This window comes from Dermochelys coriacea, chromosome 5 (genome assembly GCF_009764565.3).
Source record: "Dermochelys coriacea isolate rDerCor1 chromosome 5, rDerCor1.pri.v4, whole genome shotgun sequence".
NCBI classification, from domain to species: Eukaryota; Metazoa; Chordata; order Testudines; family Dermochelyidae; genus Dermochelys; species Dermochelys coriacea.
In genome coordinates this window covers 70,402,956-70,422,838 of record NC_050072.1, presented here as the reverse complement: position 1 = coordinate 70,422,838, position 19,883 = coordinate 70,402,956, and the positions used below count along the sequence as shown (strand labels likewise).

Here is a 19,883-nt window from a genome sequence, read left to right as displayed (position 1 = left end):
ATCGACCCCCGCTGGATTGATTGCTGCCCACCGATCCGGCAGGTAGTATAAACATACCCTAGGCCAGTCTGCTAAGCCAGTGACCATGCCCCAAACTGAGGAGTTCCAGATTAGTAAAAAGTGACTCAGGGGGAAAAACATAATATGGGGTAGCTCAGTAACTGGGCTGGACTCTTTGATAAATCCCTAGGACTCTGATTTAGGACATGGTGGAGTAGGCCTACATCCCCGAACCTTGCTCCCCCCGCATCCCCGCTTGTTTGTAGTGACTGAACTCTGGGGGAGCAATCAGAGTACAAGGGAGTGACTGCGGCTGCATCCAGGGCCCTTCTGGGCTGACTAGACTGGCAGAAATTGTAAGGCCATGAGCTGACCACTAGGTCAGCTGCTCATCAGACCTTCCTGCTACAAATATATAAGGAGGCCTGAAAGGTTTATTTCTAAAAAACAAAAAAGAGATAGAAAGAAAGAGGGATTTTGTGTTTTGTTTGATTATATCAGGAATAATGAGCCTCAGTCTTGCCTTCTCTTCTTTGCTGGAGAACTCCATGGCGGACCAAAGAACTAGGACCTTCCTCGGTCATTAATTGAAAGAGCATGACTGTTATTTAACAAAATCTTTCCTCCCATCTGTGTATCAGGTGGTTTAATTAAAATAGGTATAAACCAAAAAAATAAAAACAAAGTTTTAAACTTTCAGAGGCCAAAAAATGCCTTCCTCTCTCAGTTACCTCCTCAATAAATGTAATGTCATAATTTTCCCAGTCATCGCTAGCCTCTAGTTGTCTAAGAAAAAAAAAAAAGACGAGAAGACCTGAATTTCTAATGGCGCAAAGAGGGGGGGGACCCCCACACATCTCTACTTTCAGGCCTTTATTATATTTCATAATAAAAATGGCACAGGTTCTTTTTTTTCTTTAAAAATTATATGTATTGCTTTAAAATGTTATAGAGTAAAATACTCAAACAATAACGACATGTATGTGTGCATATATTGTATATTTTCTTTTCACTGGATCTATTGTGGGTGACACACTAATGTTTGTTCTATGTATATAAACATAAAATTACACAGTTACTCTTGGTGGTAACGTTGGCCTTATCATAACCCTTGTCTGACACCTGTTGTCTGGTTATAGAAGAATGCCTGCATTGCTCTGAAATGTGAGAGGACATGCATTTAGTATACTAAACCTGAAGGCTTGTCCACAGAGACACACTCAGGAAAGTTGATCTGAATTAACTAAAAGGTGTTCATTTAATATGTTAAATGTATGTGCACTTTAACATAAGTTTGAGTTAAACTGCCTGAAACCGTTGTGTAGATACACTCATTCAGAATTAAAGTGGCCTGAGTTTGGTTTAGTTTCTACTAAACCATGTAAACAAGCCGGTCCTGCAGAACTTTCTTAGAGAAATCTTTCACTGAAATTAACAGATGTTTTACATAGTAATGTCTGCAGGAAGAGGCTCTTAAGTTTTTGGATAACTGGCAGTCAGCTTTGTGAATCAGATTTTCTTTATCTCCTCCTTTCTTAAGTTTTGATCCAAAGCCCAATCAAGGGAATGGGAATCTTTCTATTGACTTCAATGAGGTTTAGATCAGGCCCTCATCCCACTTTCTCCTTCTTCGGCTGTATTCTATCCTTATTATAGGCACAGATCAAGACCAAGTTATGGCCTAATTTTTTTGTTTACCAGTAATGATCATGAATTTACCAAGCCTGGAGCCCAAGGATAAAGAAACTTTAGACAGACATCAATAGAGGAGGCAGAAATGTAGAGAACTAGTTTTAATCTAAAAGCTAATAAAGCTTCTGCCCCACATGAGTATACAATCAACTTTCACAAGATACTTAAAGATCAGCTATTCCCCATATGACAGTGTGCAAAGCTTTTAATTTTGTGATTGAACAACAATAAGGTAAAAGAAAATTCAGTTGGCATTTATTTCAGTATTTTAAAATGCAGGAAGGGACTCGAGGCTACCAATTTTACAGACCAATCTTATCATTCAGTGCAGGCTAAAAATATTAATCAAAACATCAGCATAATGCCAGATAGCCTACTTCCCAAGGTGATGTAGGCAGGCTTTACAACATACCACTATCTGTCAGATGTTTCCTATAGTCTCTTATCTACCCTTGAAACTCAGACCCAGAAGGCCTGCCAGAAGTTATCTTGATGATGGACATAGAAAAAGCAGTCAACATGATGAAACGGAGCTTTCTGTTTGCAGTGCTGGGAAAATTTGGTTTAGGCAGCTCTTTTGTTAGATGGGAGATCATAAGCCTTGGCAACAGCCTTTTCCAACTGCATAGTGGCACCCAGCAGGGCTGCCTTTTGTCACTTTATTGTCTTCTTTGTTTCTATATCCTTTAGCTATAACTCAGTCTGAGACAGAGGCTATAGAAGGGTGGGATCTAGCCCTGTTTCTCTTTACATGCCAAGGATATTTTATTTTGTCAGGAATCCTGACTCAACCTTACCAATTTTTAAAGATGCATTATCATTTTTGATGTGATAGGCTGTAAAATTAAATTATCTAATTATTGAATAATTATCTAATTACTAAATTAGATTGAGTCTAATGCCACTGAAATCTCAAAATGCAAAGAATAGAATCTGTTGCTGAAGCTGAGGGCTTGTCTACACTGGGCCACTCAGGAAAATTAATCTGGATTAACAAAAGGTGTGAATTAAAAATGGATTAGTTAAACTACATTAAACCCCTGAGCAGACACTCTTATTCAAAATTAAAGTGAACTTAATTTGGTTTACCTTAATTCATAAGTGAATTGTAATTCTGAATAAGGGCTGGTCTATATTTGGAAAAATCCACATCCCTGAGAGACATAAACCATGCCAACCTAACCCCCAGTGTAGAGAGTATTAGGTCAACAGAAGAATTCTTCTGTATAGTTAACCCACCTCTTCCATTGACCTAGCTACCACCTCTTGGGGAGGTGGATTAACTACAGCAAGGGGAGAACCCCTCCCGTCACTGTAGTGAGTGTCTACACTACATTTTAAGTGAAAACATACCCTAAAGGTATCCACAGAGGGCTTTAATATGTATTAACTAATCTACTTTAAAAATGTATTTGGATCAACTTTCTTGAGTGCCCGTGTATAAACAAGCCTGGTGGTAGATTACAGCAGCACCAATACTGTATTTATTTCATAAATTATTTCTTGTTGTTAGTTAAATGAATAAATTCTACAAAAACCTGCTTCAGTCATCCGTGAAATTCTATACCTTGAAGTTAAACATCCTACCACTTCCTTAGCACTGCCTTCAATAGCAGATTTACACAGTTGCTGAGCAAGGTAGCTTGACTTTACTACCATACCTACAGCTTGTAGAATCAAGAGATAAACCTTATGAAGAGCACACCTGAGAGATCAATCTACTTTAAGTACCTCTGAATGATCAAGCCTTTACACTGGTTTGAAAGCTGAATAAACCCCTCAGTGCTGTTGGAACAGATTATGCAGTTTTGAAGGAATCTGGACACTGTTGCAGCAAGTGAAAGTTCTGTCCAATCTGAAACAAAAGGAGGTGGATATCTAGAAGTCCTTGTACCCGATTTTCCTGCGCATGTCTAGTCTTTGCTCCTTACACTTATCAGTAGAAACATCTGTTGATTTTGAGCCCCATCCTTCCTCTGTTTGTTTACAAGAACTAGAGAAAACTGAAGATGTTGTGGTGGGTTTTGTACCTCGTTGACCCCTTTGATTCCGGGGAGGGGGGTTAACCCTGCCTCACGGCTTCTATGCTGGTTCTACAACCTTCCCGGTAATCAGGGCTGTATGGGATAGCGCAGCCTAGCGGCCAGAGTCCCTATATTGTGCTCCTAAAGCAGCGTGGCCCAATGGCCAGAGTCTCCCGAAACTCTCTTCCTCTGGTGGGATAGCGTGGCCTAGCGGCTGGAGTCTCTATAGTGTGCTCCTAAAGCAGTGTGGCCTGAGGGCCAGAGTCCCTCTAAGTCCTTTTCCCTCGTAGGATAGTGCAGCCCAGCAGCCGGAGTTCATCTATCTCCTTTGAGGTTAGAGAGGGGTCGGTGAACTATGTCATCACAAAAAGGGGGTGGGGTTAGAGTCCCCCGGTAGGGGAGCCCAGGCCCACCCGCCTTTACCAGGCTCCAATCCAGGGCCCCATCATTGATGGCCTGATCCGCCCCAGGTCAGCGGGGAATCCTACCGCAACACGCTGCTCTCAGAGTGGTGGGAGATACCACTCCCTTCCCTTCCCTGGGTCACTTCCTACCAGTTCTCCAAACGTAGCAGTCCCTGTGGCATCAGGGTCTTCAGGTTCCTCAGCCCCTGGGGCTCCCAAAGCTGCCAGTCTCTGGTCACACTTCCTTGCCTCTCGGCTCCCTCCTGTATGAGTCGCCCCTGCTCCTGAGCTGGAGCCTCCACTGGGCGTCCTCCTTCCTCAGCTGCCAGCCCCAACTGAGCAGCTCTGCAGGCTTTTATACTCGACTCTCTGTTGGAGCATGCCCAGCAGAGCCTCAGGGGCATGGCATCCTCTGCCAGCAGGGAAGGGTTGACCCTCTCATTCCCAGTGCGGGGCCAGTCCGCCCTGTAACAATGTATATAAATAAGGCAAAAATACAGCCTTAATTATCTGCCGTCACCATTATGTTTTTGTGATTTGAGTTCTGAATCGTGCAATATTTTAGCCCATAGTAGGTATGATTATTTTTAGTGCCTTATCTCATTATCTTACATTCTATATGCTGAACTGCATGAGCTACTTTATCAGCCTCTACGCCTAATCTATTCAAACAGTTTTCAAGTGATTGGTTCTCCTTTATCTACTGGTCCATCCCAATTTGGTATTATCAGCAAAGTAAGCTACTGTTTGAAATTACATCCTCCCTTCAGCATCTTTTATATCCACAAAGAAACCAAAGTAAAATTGTAATAAAAAAGAGAAAAGGAAAAATTCAGTTGTGACTGAAATGTATCTTATATGTTCTGGGAGGTACAGTGTAGTTAATTAAAAAGCTGTTAAGGTAGCACCTTGTTGTACCTAATTTAAAAAGACATGACACATTTCAGCTCTGTTTGATTTTTTCCCCCTTCCTTTTATTGCTTTCTGTCGCAACCTTTAACATATCTTTAGTAAAAAGAAAAGGAGTACTTGTGGCACCTTAGAGACTAACAAATTTATTTGAGCATAAGCTTTTGTGAGCTACAGCTTACTTCATCGGATGCATTTGGTGGAAAATACAGTGGGGAGATTGATATACATACACAGAGAACATGAAACAATGGGTTTATCATACACACTGTAAGGAGAGTGATCACTTAAGATAAGCATCACCCCATGTATTAAATTCCTTGCTTGACTGGTTTTAAAGCAAAAGCATATTTTACTGGAGAAGCTGATATTATCACCATCGAAGAACACTGGGAAAATCCGATTAGGTAGGTTTCTTTAACTGACCTTAAAGAAGTTCAACTCTTGGGAAAAAAAACAAAAACAAAAAACCCATAATGGCCACGATTGTCCCCTCTCCACAATCCATGCACAGAGAAGAACCCCCATCCACATGAAAGAGTGAAGGTCAATCACCTCCTCACCACTCTTCCTCCAGATCCTGTGGCAGGTGCTTTGCAGGTCTGTGCTGTGGGAGGGGGTGGAGACTGGGGAGGCTAAGAGCAGAAGTAGGCTGTCTGAAGACAAGTCCAGAGAGATTAAAATCATTATGTACCTCTTACCCCACAGCACACAGGCAAAAGAGAATACACAAAAAGCAACAATCTCTTTTCACTGCCACAACGTCCAACAAGAGTCTCTGGTAATGCAGCTCCAGTGGAGCATTTTCTGGAGGTCAGAGAAGCTGTAGAGGCAGAGAGCCTCTAGATAGATGTCCCTAGCTTCCTGCAAACCCTAGGGTGGGAGCGTGTTAGGTTTGGGAGTGGGTTCAGTGGCCTGTTCTGCAGAGGGTCACTCTCCTCACAGGACAGGTTATTGCACCAATGGGGTGGTCCAGGCGGTGCTTGTTAAAACTGGCTATTGTATCAGACACTTGTTAAAATGTTGAGCACAGGGTAGTATCCAATCAAACCCATTTTCTTAAATATAAAAACATAAATTCAGGTCAAACACTGAGAATCTCCTCTTGTAGTCTCCTCTTGAAACAAAGGTTTACACATGAAGATTAGCCAGCACTGAATAAAAGCTTTCCCTAAGCATCTACTCTATTTTGCCTTTTAAATGTTCAGTTTAAAAAAAAAAAAGAAGAGGGGGAGGGGAAATGTCACAAAATAATAAAAAATGAACCCTCCCTCTTTTAATTCTTAATTTTTTACAATAAATAATATATAAAAAATGCTCCTTTGCCAAACTTTTTCCCAGCTGTACATTTTTTGCTGCATTTTAAACCTCTGCCAATTTAAATTTATGGTGGAAATACTGGCAGATCATTAGCTACAGTTTAATGCTGCACATGTGCTTCACCTTCCTCTGTAGCATGGGACCCGGGTCATCTGAGAGAGGATTCTCTGCTCCTTGAAGTCCTTAAACCACGATTTGAGGACTTCAATAGCTCAGACATAGGTGAGGTTTTTCGTAGGAGTGGGTGGGTGAGATACTGTGGTCTGCATTGTGCAGGAGGTCAGACTAGATGATCAGAATGGTCCCTTCTGACTTTAGTATCTATGAATCTATGTGATGATACAATACAATAGAAGTTAAATTGAGGTGGTTCTACTCTGAAGGGGTAACTCTCCCCACCAAAATCTGTTCATTATCACACTCCCTGCCACAGCTCTCTGCCAGGGGGCTACCTAGTCCATTGCGCCCACAAATGTGTTTTCTTCCATACTGTCCCGTATTCATAGAATTCTCTCGCTGAACTAATCTGTAACACCACTATCCTCTCCTCCTGTTTTCTCATTTGTTGTCCATCAAACACAGTCATGGCCTGGGCTCAGCAGTTCTTCCTTCTCAGTTTGCACAGGACCAGGCCTGCCCATCCCAGTATCTGCAACAGGCATCCTCTCCTCCTTCAAAATTTCTGTGATATCCATTTTGCTGTGATGCCAACAAGAAATAAACCAACTAATGATGGCTTTTTGAGCAGCAGTCATGTAACTACTTGATCATCATTACCTTAATACTCTTTAGCACTCTCTCCCTGTTCCCTCCTATTTGTTATGTTCACTTATTACATCTTATTTCAAATTAGGTCCTGATCTTGCAAATGGATTCATCTGAATGTAGGGGTTTGTCCAAACAAATCTAACTGTAGAATCAGCTTAGTCAGGGACTGTGTGTTCATATGAGTTTCCACAGCACTGAGCATAATGAGGTTCCAATCCAAGTTTGTCTTTTGCATGAAATCACAATACTACTACTGCTACTCTACCTGAGGACTGTAGCAAGGAGGCATGGCCTCCCTCAGACAGTGACAGGGAGGGACCAGAACATCCCCCCGGTGGGCCGAACCAGGAGAGTCATGTCCACCCCACCGGAAGCAGAAGGGCAGGACAGGAAGGGGAAGTACAAAAGGCACGTCCTGCAGCTCAGTTGGGCTAGAGCCACCATAGGAGATGGACACATCCCACCAGCTGCTGAAGTCTGCAGAGAAGCTGCCAGGGCTTCCTCCTGAGGACTGGCCAGAGCTCCCAGGACCACTGACTGACCAAGACACTGAGGAGTTGCCGGGACTGCCACTTGAGGACTGGCTAGATCTCCCACGGCTGCTAGCTGACCAATACGCTGAGGAGCTGCTGGGGATGCCACCTGTGGACTGGCCAGAGCTCCCTGAGATGACACATGCAGGCACACCCAAGGGGGAGAGTAGGAAGGAGCCCAGGGAAACCAGGAGAGTCTGGTTGAGAGCTGGCCTGACACAAGGTCAGTGTGTTGCGGTCAGATCCCTGCTGACCCAGTGGTGGACCACTCTACCACTGTTGGGGCCCTGGGCTAGGATGCAGTGAAGTTGGGTGGGCCCTTGCCATCCCACCCTTAGGGTAGCTGAATTCCCCCTCCTTAGGCCAGGAGGCCTGCACTCCTCAAGCTGAGTCCCATAGACTGCTTAGCTGCTCTGCCTTGATTGCAGACCAGAGCCTACCCATTGCTTTGCTGCCCTGCCCAGACTGGGCTGGGGCTCAGACTGGTCAGCTGATTGCAGGTTGGAGCCTACTAACTCTTTGCTGCCCTGCCCGAGGGCCCTGACTGTACTTTCTACCAGACCAGAGCACTAGGTGTAGCTAATTCCCTCCCCTTTGAGCTCATCTTTACAGGCCGTATGTCCTAGTGTACAAAGTACTGGACTGGACTCAGGGAAGCTGGATTTTGTTCCTGGCTCTGCCACTGGCCTGGTGAATGACCATGGGCAAGTCACTTCACCTCTGTGTCTGTTTCCCCATCTGTACAATGCAGATAATGATACTGATCCCCTTTGTAAAGCATTTCAAGATCTATGGATGAAAAGCGCTATATAAAAGCTAGGTATCATTACTATTACTACTAATTAATACTTAGTCCTGCAGTGAGTGCATGGGGCTGGACTAAATGACCTCTCTTCCAATCCTATGAGTCTATGAATATTCTAATAATTGGCAAGTGATTCAAACTTGTTACTACTTCAAACATTGCTGCTTCCTTTTATTGATACCTATTGTTAGGGCCTTACCAATTTCATGGTCCATTTTGGTCAATTTCAGTGTCATAGGATTTTTAAAATTGTAAATTTAATGATTTCAGCTATTTGTAATTGTAGGGGTCTTGACCCAAATAGGAGTTGGGGCAGTGTCACAAGGTTATTGTAGGAGGTGTTGCGGTACTGCTACCCTTACTTCTGCGCTCCTGCTGGCCCTCAGTCAGCAGCCACCAATCTCTGGCCGCCCAGCTCTGAAGGGAGCAGTGCAGAAGGAAGAGTGGCATGATATGGCATGCAGTATGGGGTACTGCCTTCAGAGCTGGGCACCAAGCCAACAGCCACTGCTCTCCAGCTACCCAGCTCTGAAGGCAGCACAGAAGTAAGGGTTGCAATATGGCAACCCGCTAAAATAACCTCCCTGCAACTCCCTTAGAGAAACGCTGGTCTTCCCTGTGAAATCTGTATAGTATAGGGTAAAAGCACACAAAAGACCAGATTTCATGGTCCATGATACGTTTTTCATGGCTGTGAATTTGGTAGGGCCCAACCTATTGTTGCCTGTTGCTTAATCTGTTTTTCCATTCATTTTATTTGTTTCACCTTTCTATAGTGTTTTCTGATTTTTGCTAAAAATTAATCTGTTCTGTAGTACAGTATCAAACACTTTAAGGAATTACAGGTATTCTTTTTCATTGAGTCAGCAAGGTAATTACAGATTTCAATAGTCAGGCTTCTTTCCTTTTCCTTCAGGAATCCACACTGTGTTCCTTAATAAATAAGGGCCCTATGCTACTTGAACAGATGAGCCCATCTGGGCCATTACATTTTCACAGAATCCCACTGAAGTCAATGGGACTCCACACAGACATTAGAATTTGCATGAGTTCATCTGTGTGCAGGATTCAAGCTTTTCATACCATGGAGCTTTATACATGGTCATTGTTGTTGGTGTTTTAACTACAAATGAAGTCAAGCTTGCAGATTTGTAGATTATAAAATCTTCATGGTTTAAATAAATATAGGAACTATATCAGCCCACCTCCAGCCCTTTGGTATAGGACTTTCTCACTATGCTCAACATTAAACTATCCTACTCTATTCAAACAGCATGTCCTCCTATACCCTCCTGGGATAGCCTGGGTGACATAGGAGAAAACTTTGAAAAACAACTCTAAGAATCAAGAATGGTTCCAGAAATCTGCATTTGGACAGTTCCCATGGAACTGATGGGACAGTCCCACAAAAAGCCACTAACACACTGGCCCTGCCCTTTCCTAAAATGCAGAACCCAAATAGCTTCCACAGCGTCATAGAAAGAAGGAATGTTGCTCCAGATATGACTCTACTTCCCCCGTCAGTTTGTACCAGCTTATTTTTGTCCCCTCCACCCACAGAGGCAGAAGAGATGATTTGGCCCTTAAAGAGTGTCTTAAAGTTGAACTCACTTGACTAAATAAATATCATAAGTGTTAATGACTTAATTTACATCATATAAAGTGTGCCCAGATGCCACAGTGAAGAGTGCCATACAACTGCACATAGAGCTAATAATTGTAATTAAAACGTATTGAAGATGTGTTCGGTAGACACAAATATAATAGTCTATTTTTTCTGTATTCAACCCTAGCTACATAGTATAAATGTATTTCAACGAAAAAGAGAGGCTCTTGAAAGGAATTGCTGAAGTTTTCCTATTGATTTCTCCAAAGATGGATTTCTAACACATCTAATATCTCTTGCTAAGACTGTCAAAGTGGATTCCCTAGTAGCAAATTCTAAAGAAAATATTAGGAACTAGAGGCAATCATAATTCAATGCAGAAACATTTGCTAACAAAGTTTGGACCCGTGGGTGAATATCTAACAGTCTTCAGTATGTATTAGAAAATCTTTAATAATTTTAAAGGAAATGTTTTTCTAATTAGTATTGCTATTCTTCTAGGGCAGTGGTTCCCAATCTTGTTCCGCCGCTTGTGCGGGGAAAGCCCCTGGCAGGTCGGGCTGGTTTGTATACCTGCCGCGTCCGCAGGTTCGGCCGATCGTGGCTTCCAGTGGCCACGGTTCACTGCTCCAGGCCAATGGGAGCTGCTGGAAGTGGCGGCCAGTACATCCTTTGGCCCACGCTGCTTCCAGCAGCTCCCATTGGCCTGGAGCAGTGAACCGTGGCCACTCGGAGCCACGATTGGCCGAACCTGTGGACCCGGCAGGTAAACAAACTGGCCCAGCCCACCAGGGGCTCTCTCTGCACAAGCGGTGGAACAAGTTTGGGAACCACTGTTCTAGTGGCTTAGGTAAAAAGAGAATATTTTAAAATGCACTAAATCCATATTAGTTTCCCATTCTTTTATTCAGATGGGGCCTAATCCTGCAAACACTTATACATGTGAATAATTACTACTCTCACAAGTAACAAGTGGATAAGTGCATTAATTTACCAAATTAGGCCTTTGTTGTTAAATATACCTTTTCTAAGACAATGCTATTAGCACCTGATTTCAAGTGACTGAAGTATGTTATAATAATAAAAAAAAAAATCAGATGATCAAATCTGTTATATTCCAGGATATTAGTTTGTATTTATGAACTTTCACTGTCATTAACCAAAAATTATACAAAAAATAGTGAAGTACTTAATCTTAGGGAAAGAAATTTGCAAGTTTGGTAGCAAGCATTTTTAACAAACCTATCAAATCAGGGGTGGTGCTGTATGATTGGAGAATAATAAAGATGGTACCTGTATTTACAAAAAAAAAAAAAAAAAAAAAAAAAAAGCGATCCAGGAATCCACAGACCTGTGAGAATGACCCCATTAGCATGCCAACCCAATTTCCTTTTTGGACAGGATTAATGGCCTAGTCAATAGGGAGAAAGCAGTAGACATGATATCTTGATTTTAATAAAGATTTGACACAGCCCCACACAGCATTCTCATAAGCAAACTAGAGAAATGTGGTCTTGAGGAAATTATAATAAAGTGAATGCAGAACTGGTTGAAAACCTGTACTCAAAGTAGTTATCAAAAAGTTACTGTCAAACTGGGAGGATATATCTAGTGGGGTCCTACAGGAGACCTATTCTGGGTCTGGTACTAGTCAATATTTTCATTCATGACTTGGGGATAATAGGGTGCAGAGTATGCTTATAAAATATGTGGATGATACCAAGCTGTGAGGGGTTTCAAGCACTCTGGGGACAGGATTAAAATCATGAGAACCTTGACAAATTAGAAAACGAGTCTAAAATTAACAAGATGAAATTCAATAAAGAAAAGTTCGAAATCCAAGGAGGAATCTTCAGGAGGAAAAATTAAATGTACAAATACAAAATGGGGAATATCTGGCTAGGTGGTAGTACTGCTGAAAAGGATCTGGGGTTATAGTGGATCACAAATTGAATCTGAGCCAGCAATGTGATGGAATAGCAAAAAAAAGGCTAATATTCTGGGGTGTATTGACAGGAGTGCCGTACGGAAGGCACAGGAGGTAGTTGTCCCACTCTACTGGCAGTAATGAGGCCTCAGCTGGAGTGCTATCACCAGTTTTAGACGCCACACTCTAAGAAAGATGTGAACAAATTGAAGAGAGTCCAAAGAAGAGTAACAAAAATGCTAGAAGGTCTAGAAAACCTGACCTATGAGGAAAGGTTTAAAAATGGGCATGTCAATCGTGAGGAAAGATGACCTGATAAGTCTTCACATATGTTAAGGGCTGTTATAAAGAGGACAGTGATCAATTGTTCTCCATGACTACTGAAAGTAGGACAAGAAGTAATGGGCTTAATCCAAAACCAGGGAGATTTAGGTAGATATTAGAAAAAAAAAAAAAAAACTTTCCAACTCTCAGGATAGTTAAGCATTGGAATAAGTTACCAAAGGAGGTTGTAGAATCCCCGTCACTGGGGACTTTTCAGAACAGGTTGGACAAACACCTGCCAGGGTTGCTCTAGGTATATTTGATCCTGCCTCAGCACAGTGGGGCAGGCTAGATGACCTCATGGCTTCTAGGGGTCCCTTCCAGAGCTAAATTTCTATGATAAGAACTGATTCTCTAGAAAAGGGTAATGCAGCAGATCTAATCTCCCTGGACTTCTGTAAAGCATATGATATAGTGCCACATGGGAATATATTTGTTAAACTGAAGAATATGGGGATTAGTACAAGAATTGTAAGGTGGATAAGGACCTGTCAATAGAAGAAGAGACAAAAGGTTTTGCTGAAAGGTGAACTATTGGGCTGGAGGAAGGTTACTTGTGAAGCTCCTCAAGTATCAGTCTTGGAACTGATATTATTTGGTATTTTTCATCAGTGACCCTGACCCAAAAAGTAGAAATGTGTTAATGAAGTTTGCTGATGACACAGAGTAGGGAGACATTATCAATAAAGAGGAGGACTAGAATATCATACAGGAACAACTGGAAGAGAGAGGGACCCAGATTGCATCACCACCTCTCTCAGCTCCAGCTGCGTCCCAAACATTGCCTAGGGTGAAACAGGATTAGATTTGAACAGCAGCAGCAGCTCCAGCCCATCTCCATTAAATTCTTCTCTTTTCTCCAACAGGACAGTTAGTAACATCTTTGATACCATCTAAGAAACCGTCCAACAAGGGAGTTTTTCCTTCTAAAAACTATCCAGCTAAAGTGAACAAGGCATGTAGTTAAAAGAAAAGCCTTACTTAATCATTTACATTTCAAAAGCTCTGTTTCTTTCTTTTCTAGATCTGTAATAAAAGGTTAAAATGATTTTGGATGGTGTGTTTGCCCTGGTATGAAGCAGGCTGAGGTCTCTGTATACCAAAATCCCAGACCTTGTTTAACACTGTTCAATACTGGATAGCGACTGGGTTATGTTAACACCATTAGCTCATATATTCCCTCTAAATGAATACATCACCCATACTCAATAAAGATTTATTCAAGCTGGAACATGTGCAAAGACAGGTTACTAGGATGATAAGTAATGGAGAGCCTGTCTTACAAGAGGATACTAGAAGACCTTGGCTTGTTTAGCCTAGCAAAATGAAAGTGAAGGCTGAGAAGGTATGAGATTGCTCTCTATAAATACACCAGGGGAGTAAATTCCAGGAAAGGAGAAGAGCTATTTAAACTAAAGGGCAATGTTGGCATAAGAACAAATAGGTATAAATAGGCCATGAATAAATTTAGTCTGGAAATTAGAAGGTTTCTAAATATCAGAGGAGTAAGGTTCTGGAACAGCAGCCCCACAGAAGTAGTGGAAGAAAATAAACCTATCAGTTTACAACTAGTATTATATGATGGGTTCCCTGCAATAGCAGGGGTCCGGACTCACTTACCCAGGAGATCCCTTCCAGTCGTGTGTTCTTGGGTTGGTGGAGTTCCTCAGCAAAAAATGTACACCAACCTTAACACACTTGTGCTAAATGAAGGGGGGGGCGTAGCTCCCTTTTATGAACCCCCAGCCAGCCAGCTTGGTATAAAATCCCTGTTAGTAGCTGTTCTCTACTTGCTTTACCTTTAAAGGGTTAAAAAAGCCCACAGGTAAAAGGAAGGGAGTAGGCACTTGAACAAAAGAGCCAATGGGAGAGCTAGAACTTTTTAAAATTGGGGGGGGAACTTTCCCTTTGTCTGTTGTTGTTCTCCAGAGAGGGGACAGAGCAGAGACACAGCTGGGACTATGCTGGAAGAGCTTTGAGCCAGGTATGGAAAGCCATCAGATCATACCTAGAACTACTCATTTGAACCCCAGATACATAAGTAGATCAGGAAATATCTAGGAAGATGCAATTAGGTTTTATCTCTTATTGGCTTGTGGACTCCTCTGTGCTAACCCCAGGTGCTTTTGTTTTGCTTTGTAACCATTCTTGATGCTTAATTATTATATTTTCTCTTTTTAAATCTAGCAATAGCCTAAGTTCCAGATGTGGTTTTGTTTGTTTTTAATAAAGTTTACCTTTTTTAAGAACAGGATTGGGTTTTTGTGTCTCAAGAGGTTTGTGCACATGTTGTTTAATTAGCTGGTGGCAACAGCTGGATTTCCTTTGTTTTCTTTCTCAGCTCTCCCCTGGAGGAGTGGGTGTGTGTAAGTAAGGGCTTGAGGGTACCCCACAGGGAGGAGTTCCCAAGTGCGCTTTCCTGGGTAAAAAGGGTTTTTTGCATTTGAGTGGGTGGCAGCATCTACCCATCCAAGGTCAGAGAAAAGTTGTAACATTGGGAGTTTAATACCAGCCTGGAGTGGCCAGTATTAATGTTTAGAATCCTTGTGGGCCCCCACCTTCTGCACTCAAAAGTGCCAAAGTGTGGAATCAGCCTTGACAACACCGTAATATAATTGTCACTAACATTGCATAATTAGCAAGATGGAAAATACAATAATCCTAAAAAGTATGCAGCAATAACAGTATCATCTTCTCCTTCCTGTTCCCTCCCTATTTCACACACTTCAAAAATCTCTCTACTATCCACACTTTAAAATTCAACAATTATTGCTTCTAAGAAGGTCACTAAATAGATCTGTATTAAACATTAACCTATACACCACTTCTCTGTATCCTTTAATTACTCAGGTTATTCATATAGATTTTCTAAATTATTCAGTTTGTTCCTATGTACATTAATCTCTTGAATCAATTTATGCTTGATTTCCTATTACAGTCCTCTAGGACTTCTGTGTGTTGCTCTGCCTCTGTGCTATTGACTCTATTCAAATGTTTCTGGATTTTCTAATATATCACTTTTAGCATGATCAAATTTTCCCCCCAGTTCCTTATTTCCTTTCTTCACATCTTAGGAGATGTATTTCAGACTCCAAATATTTTCTTCATTGTGTCTGATGCTGTTGAATTGGCTGCCTGTGAGTGAGTGGGAGAATCTGATTGCTCTCAGTTTATAGAATTGCCATGCTTTTGTTGCCTTTTCCTTACTCAACTTCATCTTTCTAGCTCGATATATAGTGCAAGAGCCATTTTCTGTCATACAAAGTATTCCCTTAATTGTACAGCTGAGTATTATAAAAATTCTTCATTCTGATGGCTTATAGAAGGAAGGAAAAGAGCTTTTAGAACCCCATCATAAGACCCCTCATTTTTCAGGCCACAGGCTACCCCTAAAACTCCACAAAATTTCACTTTTTATTGAGCTTTTCTGCCTATTGAAAATCTGCCTAAATACAAGAATAGCATTCCTGAGATTTCCTGCTCCTCAGTTACCCCAAACTCAACACACACACACTTGCAGAGCCATTATTATACAAAGGAGTCTCTTGTGGTGTCCAAGTAAGTTCAAGAGAAAGTGAAGCAGAGACCACATTTAGAGTGGGCCCTATCTCCACAGCCTTGCCACCCACTTTGCCCTGTTGCTCACCTGCGCCATTTAGCAGATGGTCCTCCATTTTTAAAACTTCTTCTCACAGTTTTTCATTGTTTCCTCTGAACAACATGGAATACTGGGAGCATTAAAAAGAACTCCTTAAATACAAGTTGTCTTGAAAAGAATATAAATTTTTTCAAGAATCCAGAGTGCTGATCCTGAATTCCCTTGACATACAAAAATCCAATGGCAGTTTTCATTGCTCAAGGAAGATAGAATTGGGCCCCAGATGTTATTTGAAATGGACAGCCTGCACAGAGATGAGCACTGATTGCAACCTATAAAGTATTCATAAATTCATTGAGAGAGCAGGTCATTACTGCATTTTTTCCCTTCTTTTCATTTTTAATTGAACACTTAGTATCTTCAAAGAGCTTTACAGTCATTAACTAATTAATCTTCACAGTCCCCCTGTGCATCTCTCTGCTAGGTAATTATTATTATCCCCATTTTACAGGTGAGGAAAAACAGAGATTCTATCCATATGGGCTTGTGATTCTTGAAACAATTTATTTATTTGCATTTATAAAACAAGAAGTTACTACCTCAAATAGGGTCGCCAGGCATTTGGTTTTCAACTGGAACACCCGGTCGAAAAAGGACCCTGCTGGCTCCAGTCGGCACTGCCGACTGGGACCCAGGGCTAAGGCAGGCTCCTTGCCTGCCCTAGCTCCACACGGCTCTCGGAAGTGACCGCCAGGTCCTTGTGGACCCTAAATATATGGGCAGCCAGGGAGGCTCCGCATGCTGCTCCCACCCTGAGGTCCGACTCAGTAGCTCCCATTGGCTGGGAACCACAATAGGAGCTGCAGGGGCGATGCCTGTGGGAGCAAGGGCATCATGCAAAGCCTCCCTGGCGCCCACGCATTTATGGGCTGCAAGGAGCTGGCAGCCGCTTCTTGGGAGCTGTAGTAAGTGCCACCGGGACCCCGAACCCTCTCCCATACCCCAACTCCCTGCCCCAGCCCAGAGTCCCCTCCTGCACCCAAACTCCCTCCCAGAGCCTGCAACTCCCACAACACTCTGCCCCAGCCTCTTCCTGCACCCCAACCCCCTGATTTCTGGCCCCATCCCAGAATCCACAACCCTAGCCTGAGCCCTCACCCACCCCAGCCCACTGAGAGTGAGTGACAGAGGGAGGGGGATGGAATGAGTGGGGGCGGGGCCTCAGATAAGGGGTGGGGCAGAGGTGTTTGGTTTTGTGCAATTAGAAAATTTGGCAAGCCTAATCTCAAACTGTAAATACATCTGACCGATCACTAAAACAATACATCAATATGAAAAGAAAACAAAGAGCTCCTCAAAATTTAACAACCAACTTTCTGAATAATTGTTGCGGGGCAAGCACTCCCTATCCCCTCTTAGGGTGGGGTAATGGTAACTACTTCCCTGGGCCACATCTTTATGACCACTCCTTGTCTTGAGGTAGCATGGCCTAGTGGTAAAAGTCAATATCACCGTTCTCTCTCCCTCAGGGTTATCTGGCCTGATGGCCCCTTTCCACAGGACCATGGGACCCAATGGCCCAAGTCACTATGACTACCCATTTCGACTGAGGTGTATGGCCTACTGGTCAAAATCAGTGTTGCCACCTGTCTCAGCAAGGCTGTGTGGCCTAGTGGCAAGAGTCAGTAGGGCTGTCCCCTCTCTCAGGGTTGCATGGCCAATGGCCAGAGTCAGTCTGACTACCCACTTCAGGAAAGCTGTATGGCCTAGCAGCCAGAGTCAGTGTGACTGCCCGTTCTCAGGGCTTCACGGCCCAATTACCAGAGTCAGTTCACCTGCTCTCTTTCAGGGCAAGATGTCCCACTGGCCAGAGTCAGCATAATGGCTACCCTGTTCCACAGGGCTGTTTGGCCTGGTGGCTGGTAAGGGGGATAGGCAGCCACTTGGGTGTGAGGGCAGCCAGGTAGGGAGAGCCAGGCCCTCCCTGCTCCACTAAGTCCTAGCTCAGGGCCTGGACAGTGGCAAATATGCTCACTGGGTCAGCGGGGAATCCACCCAAAACACATGGACATCACTCAGTATGATGGGTAGTACCCCTGAGCTACTTCCTTCCCTGTCCCTGGTGAAGTGGTCCTTGCATTTCCAAAGTCTGTAGGCTCCTCAACTTGTGTGGCTCCAAGGAGCCCATCACTCCTTGAGCATCTGCAGGGGCTAGGGCATTTGCCTGGGTCTTGGTGTCTCTGGCTTCCGCTGTCCCCGTACCTTCTGCGGTGGCTTCAGCAGCTTCCAGGCTGGAGCTTGCAAATGTGCATCCTCTCTCTTCAGCTGTCAGCCCTCAATCAGCTGAGCTGCTCCCTTTTATACTTAGTCTCCAGCCAGAGCATGCCCAGCAAGGCTGAGGGCCTTCTTGGCTCAGAGAGTAGAGTTAACCCTGGCAGTACCAGTGTGGGGCAAGTGCACCCAATCACAATAACCAAGTTTTGTAAGTAGTAACAGTCTCAGAGGCTCTGCCTAGACTAGATAACTGAGCTGTTGGTAATTGAACTGTCTGAATAGCTCCAATTTAAGCACCAGTAGTACTGGATGTCTACACTAGTCATGTTGTTATGGATACAAGCCAATTTCAGTTTTTTCTCATGTCCACATTAGCACTGTTGCAGTTGCACTGACCCCCCCCCCATACCTATTCTACAATTCTTAGAGATCGCTGAAGGAGTGGCTTATGGGAAGTTTTGTTTGATCTAGTGAGAGTTTTTGAAAAATTCAGAGGAATTGCAAAAGAAAAAGTCAAACTCCAATAATTCCTGAGTAACTCCCATAATTCTCCAGCAAAATACCATAAAAAGACAGGTGTCAGTACTTAGCCCATCTCTCAAAATGGAAGGCAGAGTGAAGAACAAATATCTATACAGAACCAGAAACCATCAACCAACCAGCTGATGGTATTCTTGATACCAAAGTTGAGTACCCACTATAACCTAAGTAAATGGCTGCATGCTGTACCCAAAGAAGTTCTTCTTTGTGTGGAGTACCATTTTCTGGGTCTCGACCACACACACAAAAACAAAGATGGGGAGATCAAGTTGTTCTCATCACCTAAGAGGAGCAGCAGTGGCTGCATGAAGGGGACTTTTCTGTGCTTCTGAGGTGAGCTAGTCCCAGCACTGTATTTTTTCCCATCCTAAGTTGAACAGATTGTTATTGTCTCAGACCTTATTATATTGGACCTTCAGTTTCTTTATTTTCTGCTAGCATAGCTTGCTGGTTTTGATGAAGACCGTCTCTGCCAGTCACTCAGTTACTAGGTTATATACTAATAATGTGACAATATGTCCCACTTGTACCAGTATGCAGTGTAATTGTAGTCATGTTGATCCCAGGATATTAGGGAGAAAAGGTGGGTGAGGTAATATCTTTTACTGGATCAACTTGGTTTTGGTGGGAGAGACAATCTTTTGAGCCACACAGAGCTCTTCTTCAGGTACCTTTTCCAGGCCTGAAGAAGAGCTCAGTGTGGTTCAAAAGCTTGTCTCTGTCACCCACACAAGTTAGTCCAATAAAAGATATTGCCTCCCCCACCTCTCCACTTTTACCACAACAGTCCTGTTTTTTCATTTTGTCAATCAAAATGTTTGGGGGATTTTATAACTACAAAATTTTTGTTTGAGATGAATTGCTGTGCTGAATAGAATTTGTTCTGTGTTTACCAGGAACGAATAATCCAGTGGAACAAGTGTTCAGTGTGATGAAATGTTTGGAGAGAAAAGTTGAATGAGTTTGCACATTATCAAAGCTGTTGTTTTGCTCAAAATAACATTGATGACACTTGTTCAGTGTTTTCAGATAAGCTGGTTCATAGGGAAAAAGTCTGTCCTCTGAGAAATATGCATGTGACTCTGTTCAATCAGGAGCTGGCAACAGTGAGCAGCACACATTGTAAAAACTGCATACTTTTGTCTCTTGAATGACTACT

At 42.9% G+C, this 19,883-nt stretch overlaps 1 long non-coding RNA gene across 1 annotated transcript; it reads right to left on the bottom strand.

Moving 5' to 3' along the window:
* Window positions 1-1,881: 1,881 nt before the first annotated feature.
* On the bottom strand, window positions 1,882-18,245 carry LOC119856120. The gene is made up of 3 exons (XR_005293171.1): window positions 18,173-18,245; window positions 15,959-16,040; window positions 1,882-4,585 (listed from the first exon to the last, which is right to left on the bottom strand). It is a non-coding gene; the product is annotated as an uncharacterized LOC119856120 (long non-coding RNA).
* Between the last annotated feature and the right edge of the window lie 1,638 nt (window positions 18,246-19,883).